The sequence below is a fragment of the Humulus lupulus genome, chromosome 3, assembly GCF_963169125.1.
Source record: "Humulus lupulus chromosome 3, drHumLupu1.1, whole genome shotgun sequence".
NCBI classification, from domain to species: Eukaryota; Viridiplantae; Streptophyta; class Magnoliopsida; order Rosales; family Cannabaceae; genus Humulus; species Humulus lupulus.
Window position 1 is genome coordinate 218,974,330 of NC_084795.1, and position 7,546 is coordinate 218,981,875.

Below are 7,546 nucleotides of genomic sequence, written 5' to 3' on the forward strand. Positions count from 1 at the left end.
CACATAGCTAGCCAATGTCCAAACAAGAGAGTTATGGTGATTCGAGAAAGTGGCGAGCTCGATTCTAAAGATGAAGATCTTGCTGACATGCCACCGTTGGAAGATGTTTCTATCGATGATGAGGAGTTTGGGGCAGAATCTGGTGAGATGCTTGCACTAGTCACACGACGAGCCTTAAATTTGCAAGCAAAAGAAGAGGAAGAAGAGGTGCAGCGAGAGAACATCTTTCACACTCGTTGTCATGTGAAAGGCAAGGTATGTAGTGTGATTATTGATGGAGGTAGTTGTACTAACGTTGCTAGTTCTTCCATGGTTGAGAAGCTAGGGCTCTCAACGCTTAGACATCCTTGTCCATACAAGTTGTAGTGGTTGAATGATAGTGGTGAAGTGAGGGTTACAAAACAGGTGCTGGTATCATTTCGAATTGGCAAGTATGAGGATGAGGTATTGTGCGATGTGGTTCCCATGCAAGCTGGACACCTCCTTCTAGGAAGGCCTTGGCTATTTGATCGGCGAGTCCGGCATGATGGCTTCACCAACAAGTACTCATTCACGTTCCATCAACGAACAATCACTCTAGCTCCATTGACGCCAAAGCAAGTATATGAAGACCAAGTGAGGTTGCAAAAATTGAGTGATAAAAAAAAATTGAGTGAGCAAAAGCAGGAGAGTGAAAAGATGAATGAGAGTGAGAAAAAAGAGAGACAAAGAGAGAAAAGGGTCGAATCAAGTGAGAGAGAAAAGAAAGAGAAGAGTTCGATCAATGAGGGAAAATTAGAGAGAAAACAAAATAATTTTTATGCAAAAAAAAAAAAGTGAGGTGAAGGAGGCTCTTTTAAACACTAACCAACTTGATGCTAACAAGGGTCGTCACAAGCAGGTTTTTGACCCCGGTGATTGGGTATGGGTACACATGAGGAAAGAGCGATTCCCAGCACAAAGACGTTCCAAATTGCTACCTCGAGGAGATGGTCCATTTCAAGTGCTAGAAAGGATCAATGACAATGCCTACAGACTCGATTTACCAGGTGAGTATACTGTTAGTGCTACTTTTAATGTTTCTGATTTGAGTCCTTTTGATGCAGGTGCAGATTTGAGGACAAATCCTTCTCAAGAGGGGGGGAATGATGAGGACACCAAGACTAAAGATCCAAGTCTAGTTCCAGTTGGTCTGGTGACGAGGGTGCGAGCCAAAATACTCAGTTTAGGAGCTTGATGAGTCTTATTGTATTTTGTCATCTTGTATTTTTTTTATTTAGTCTTTGTTTTTTTTGTGAAAAGTCAAACACTTGACTTGTGTGAGTCCAAGAGTCCTTTTGTCCTTAATATTCGGTTTTCATTAGAAAGACAAAGGGTTGTCTTTAAATTTCAGTTTTCATTAGGAAGACAAAAGGTTGTCTTTATTTTTTTCGGTTTTTTAGGAAGACCAAGGGGTTTGTGTGTGTGGAATTTTCGTCCTTATTAGGACTGCCAAAACAATGGAAAAAGCAGATTATGTTGAATGAAATTGTGAGTTTATTTCTTCTTGAGTTCTTGAAGAAACTTTTGAACTTATCAAGGAGATTCCTTGTGGCGTTCATCCTGACTTATCAAACGGATTCCATCCCCGTTTGTGGCGTCTTCCTCATACCAAGGTTCGTGCTTGGCTAAGCATTGGGTCGCGGTTCCATTCCAATCTCGTGTGTTCTTGGTGGCTGTTCCATATTTGGTGTCGGGTTTCGTCACACTTGTTGGCGTGGTTCGTATCAAGGAGGATCGCTCCTTTGCTGTTTTTCTGTCGGCTCTTTGCTCGAGCCAGCTCCTAGAGTCACCTTTCTCCTGGTGCTCTTTTTGGCCGGAGTTGGAGGGGAAGCATAGAGATTGAACATCTCTGAATCAGGCATGGAGTAGTTAAAAAATGCAAGTGTATTAGATTATGGAAATATATAAATAAGTAGTAAACTTATATAAAATGTTATATCACTCAGAAAACTTTTCAAAATAGCCTATGACCGAGCATACACACAACAAAAGGGAATACTATATTACATGGAATCCCCTCCTCGTCATCAAAATACATGGGCTCATCCTCCTCCACTTCAAGCACTTTTTTGCCTTTTCCCTTCTCAATAGAAGGTGATGAGGCTCGAGGGCGAGGAACATCACCTTGTTCCCTTATGTTGATCCCTATTGTCCTCCTCTGTGGGATAAGGATTGCTTGAGACTGGTCAGAAGGCCTTAGTCCTTCCTCAACTACTTCCTCAGTATATCCTCCACTAGCAATGCCTTTTTCAATGGCATGGTGGGTATCGAGCAAACCAACTTTCCTCAGGTTTTCATTGGTTACAAGTAGTCTACAGTTCTTTGCTTTAAAGGAAAGCTAATTTAAGATCACTTCTCACCTGGACATCTCCACAGTAGGAATGGGTCTATCCCATGGCCCTAAATGCAAGAAAACATGAGGCCAAAGAATGAAAGGGAAAACAAAGAATGTAACCTCGTAGACTAAAATAACTACATGCTTGTTGGAAAGCATGATTGTTTGTGAATAGGGAAGTTGTTAGAAAATACTCCTTATTATAACTGCCCACATTGCTCCTAAACGTGGGCTCAATTAGGAACTCCTTGGTCTTGTCCCGGTGATAGAAGTAGCAGAACTTAGGGCCTTTATGGCCTAGATTTGATTTCAAATTAAATATGTAATGGACCTCATGAAGAGTAGGAGCGGCCCATCCTTGATTGTGATAAATGATAAATAATGTTGAGAGCATTGCGTATCTATTTGGGGTTATTTGAAAAGGAACGACATTGAAGTAATTTGCGACACTCTTAAAATAAAGATGGATGGGGACACTAGCCCTTGCCTGAATATTATATCTCGACCATGAACTATACGCACCACTAGGATTATGTGCTCGCTGGTCAGGTTGAGGAAGAACTAAATCTACCCCCAAACTCCACATCTTTGGGGATACTCCCCATGTAACTGGCTCGATAGGGTACTGGCTAGAGCCACATACCACTTAACCTGCCTCCTCGAGTGGGCTTTTCTCTTCGAGACGAGTCTTATGATATCGATTAGCTGCTCGTCATTAAAGTGGATTTCATCAAAAGCAACATTTTCAGGTTGTGCTTGCGGTTGTGGTTGTGGTTGTTGCTCGGGTTGTTCGCTTTCTAGCTGTTTGGGTTATTGTTGTATTGGTTGCTCAACATTTTACCCATTGGTTGCATACCTAGTAACCTAAGGATCTATAACAGATTTGTGTTTGGTCGTTTGCTTAATCCTAGCCATATCTGAAGAACAGAAAGCAACAATTATGGCATCTTCAACAAATGAAGACATGCTTGTTTCCCTCCATCTGGTCAGAATTCTAATAGGGAGTGAATCAATAAAGTCAGGATGCACAATAAAATTCCAATTATTTGGAAGGAATTTCCTTATTCAAATTCTAATTCCTCAATCATTCGTCGATATTCTTGATTAGGAACAAAATGAAAATCATAATGAGAATGCTCACTAGATTCATTAGATGGTTCCAGAATATCATGATTGAGGTCAATATCTGGTCGACTCCATTCCACTTCATCGACTAGAGTCTGTAGCAGGACCGGGTCAATAGAATAATCACTCCCTCAGTGATCTCTTGCATTGTAGTGTCTCATAATTTTACTTAGCTAGATAGTAGTAGCTTGTGCTGTAGTATTTTAGTTTTCGTTGTTGTTGGTTCATGCCGGGATTTAGTTGGAAACTCATTGAGATAGTTATGGAATTTAAAAGTTTAGCCTATAGTTTAGAAATATTAATTTTAACATAAGGTTTGATTAATATAGCTGGTCATAGAAATGATATTAATTATAACCTAAGGTTTAGATAGAATAATTAAGAACGTGACACATGTCACATGTATGTTTATTAAGGATTTAAGCATTTTAGATGAATAAATTAATCAAGGATAAATTTAGGAAGTCTAGAACCTTCCCTCATCTGTTAGGATCACGTTTTACTCAGTCAAAGTGGTTTAAACAAATTTAAGTGTGCTAAAAGTGTGCAAAACGTGTTTGATATATCAACGTATGCCGATATATCACATGTATAGGGGTCGATATATCGCCTATGATTGATACGGAAAATACGTCGACTTCGCACGAACGAAACCACAGAGGCTCAGGATTATGGGGCAGGCGATATATCGCTTATAAGGGGAGATATATCGGCTCCCTTTGGCATTTTTCAAAATCCATGGAATCCGATCTAGAAACAGCCTTCAACAACTTGGACTTGCTCTTGAACGTTTTTGACCGAGTTTTGGGCATCTGTTGAGAAGAAAATTCAAAATTTTATTCATTTTAAAAGCACTTAGTTTCACTCCTGGAACTCTATAAATAGGACCCTTCACTCAGGCATTTGCATCATCATTCAAGCACTTCTTAGAGCGTCCAAGCTGCTAAGCTTGTTCTAGAGAGAAACACTAGGGTTTTGGGGTTAAAAGCTTTAAAATCCAAGATTTTCTAAACACTTGGGAAGTAAGATAGAGTGATATGTCGGTATTGAGGTGTAGATCGAAGTTCTAATCTATCTATGGTATTCTTTATCCTTAGGTTTAGTTCATTATAGTTCATCTTATTCTTTTCATTTTCTTCAAATCCTAACTTGTTATGATGATTTTTGGTTAGATGTTTGATTTCCTTTGAAACTTAAGGTTTTCGGTAAGTTCTTATCTTGATGGTTTAGATCTTCTTTTCATCTTCATTTCTTTAGAAAACTTATGGATCTTATTGTTTGGTTTTAGGAGTTTCCAATCCCGTTCTTGTCTCCAATATCCCAGTTTTTGGTAAGGAAAATAGGTTAGAAATTTATGTGTTATGATTATGTTTGTATGTATGTATGTATGTATGTATGTATGTATGTATGTATGTATGTATGTATGTATGTATGTATGTATGTGTGTGTGTGTGTGTGTATGTATGTATGTATGTACGTATGTATGTATGTATGTATGTATGTATGTATATGTTTTATGTTTGTAGCCGCTTGGGAAATATGGTTGCTTAGACAGCAAATAAGAAAATCCCAAGATTTTTTGTATCATTATCGTAGACTTTAGTTATGTTTAAACTTACCTCTAAATAGTAGCAAGAGGACCTAGATGATTTATCATATACTATATTTGTGTTTAAACCTACCTCAAAATAGTAGCAAGAGGACCTATATGATTTCTATCACATACCACGACAATGAGTTAGTGGCCATTAATTTGTAGTCTTATGTTTTATGATTTACATTTTTACGTCATAAGTTTTATGATTTATGTTTTTTTACATTTTATGATTTATGATATGTTTTAGAAGTTTTTGTTTACTGGGCATTAGTGCTAAATCTATATTTTAGAGTAATTAATTGAGCTTTTGGACCTAAAATGTTAGGTAAAATAGAGTGTTTGTGCTATTATTGTGTGGTTTTAGTCACTTTGTCTCTTAACTTTGTTTGTGTAATTTGTTTTAATTAATGATAACTCTTGTGGAAAATAATGGAATTATGTTCTTGAAATTAAATTTAGCATAGGAATATGTGAATCTAATTGATGGAATTTTAACATGAGCATTTGGAAAAATGGCATGTGCATTAAATTGGAAATCCTAGTTACAAGAGAACTTTGCTATGAACTTTGTTGCAACATCAGGGGCAAAACTACAAATTAGGGGGATTTGATATGCCTAACTTTTATCATCATAGTAATCGCAATTTTCCATTTTCCAGCTTTATTGTTAAACGCCTAAATTAATTATCTTGTTTAGTTCTTTTTGTCCTTTAGTTAATTTGATTAGTCATAAAAAAAAAGGGATAGTTAATTGCACCCCAAATTATTTGATGATGATTTTTACAATATTTGTTTGGCAATCCTTGAGGAGACGATAAAAATTACTTTCATTATATTACTTGTTCAACGATTGTGTACACTTACACACACTTCGGAAAATCCGCAACAAGTTTTTGGCGCCGTTGCCGGGGATTGGTTAAAGTCAATTATTGTAAAGTTGATTATCTTGCAATTTGGTTTAAGTTTTCTTTCTTTTGTGCTAACTTGGGTGATTCTCGTGCATTTTCAAGTTTATACAGTGTATGAACGAGAATCAAGACCCTGAAATACTTCCCATTGTCCTAGAAATCGAGCGCACTTTTAGAAGAAGGCGAAGAATACAAAAGTCAAAAAGGGAAGTAGTAGTGATGGATACTGAGTAAGGGGCTCAACAGGGAGCCGCCCAGACGGCAGCTCCTCTACCAGGAGTCGCTCATGATCCACCAGTAAATACAGCAGGAGTTTCTCAAGGGGGAGTAACTCAAGGGGGAGTAGCTGCCAACAATGGGCAAAATGTAGTTATTTTGGCTGATGACAGAGATCGTGCTATCAGGCAATATGCTCTCCCCCTCTTCAATGAGCTCAATCCAGGCATCGTCAGACCAAGAATTCAGGCAGCCCAGTTTGAATTGAAGCCAGTCATGTTCCAGATGCTTCAAAATGTGGGTCAGTTTAGTGGGATGCCAACAGAGGATCCTCACCTTCACCTTCGCTTGCTCATTGAAGTAAGTGACTCTTTCAAGCTACCCGGAGTGACAGAGGATGCATTGAGACTAAAGTTGTTCCCATACTCCTTGAGAGACATAGCCAGAGCTTGGTTGAACTCTTTGCCTTCTGATTCTGTGAGTACTTGGCAAGAGTTGGCTGAACGGTTTTTGATGAAGTATTTTCCTCCCACTAAGAATGCCAAGCTCCGCAATGAGATTACTTCATTTCAGCAACTTGATGAAGAATCTTTATATGAGGCATGGGAGCGGTTTAAGGAGTTGTTGCGCAAATGCCCTCATCATGGCATTCCTCATTGCATCCAGATGGAGACATTTTATAATGGTCTGAATGCCCACACTAGAATGGTGGTTGATGCTTCAGCGAATGGGGCTCTTCTTGCTAAGTCCTATAATGAGGCATATGAAATGCTTGAGAGGATATCCAACAACAACTATCAGTGGCCCACTTCTAGATTGTCTACAAGTAGAAAGGTGGCTGGTATTCATGATGTAGATGCCATCACTTCTTTGGCAGCCCAAGTCTCCTCTATTTCTAATATGCTCAAGACAATGAATATGGGAATGAATCAGTCAATGGGGTAGCCCATGGGGACACAAATGGGGCATATGGAGAACATTTCTTGTGTTTGTTGTGGTGAGGGTCATACTTTTGATAACTTCCCTTCCAATCCAGCAGCTGTGTGTTACATGGGGAACCAAAATAGGAATAGCCCTTATTCTAATTCCTACAAACCATCATGGAGGCAACATCCCAACTTCTCGTGGAGTAATCAAGGGGCTGGTGCTAGCAATTCTTCTATGCCTACAAGACCAAATTTCCCACCGGGGTATCCCCCACAAGCACCACAACAACAAGCAATGCAATCTAGCTCTCTTGAGAACATGTTGAAGGAGTATATAGTGAAGAATGAAGCCATGATCCAAAGCCAAGCTGCATCATTGAGAAACTTAGAAAACCAAGTTGGGCAGCTAGCTAATGAG

The 7,546-nt window shown here is 38.9% G+C and overlaps 1 non-coding gene across 1 annotated transcript; it reads right to left on the bottom strand.

Annotated features, from left to right (window-relative positions):
* Window positions 1-6,745: 6,745 nt before the first annotated feature.
* On the bottom strand, window positions 6,746-6,852 carry LOC133827657 (small nucleolar RNA R71). Its single transcript, XR_009890308.1, has one exon. It is a non-coding gene; the product is annotated as a small nucleolar RNA R71 (small nucleolar RNA).
* Window positions 6,853-7,546: the final 694 nt, after the last annotated feature.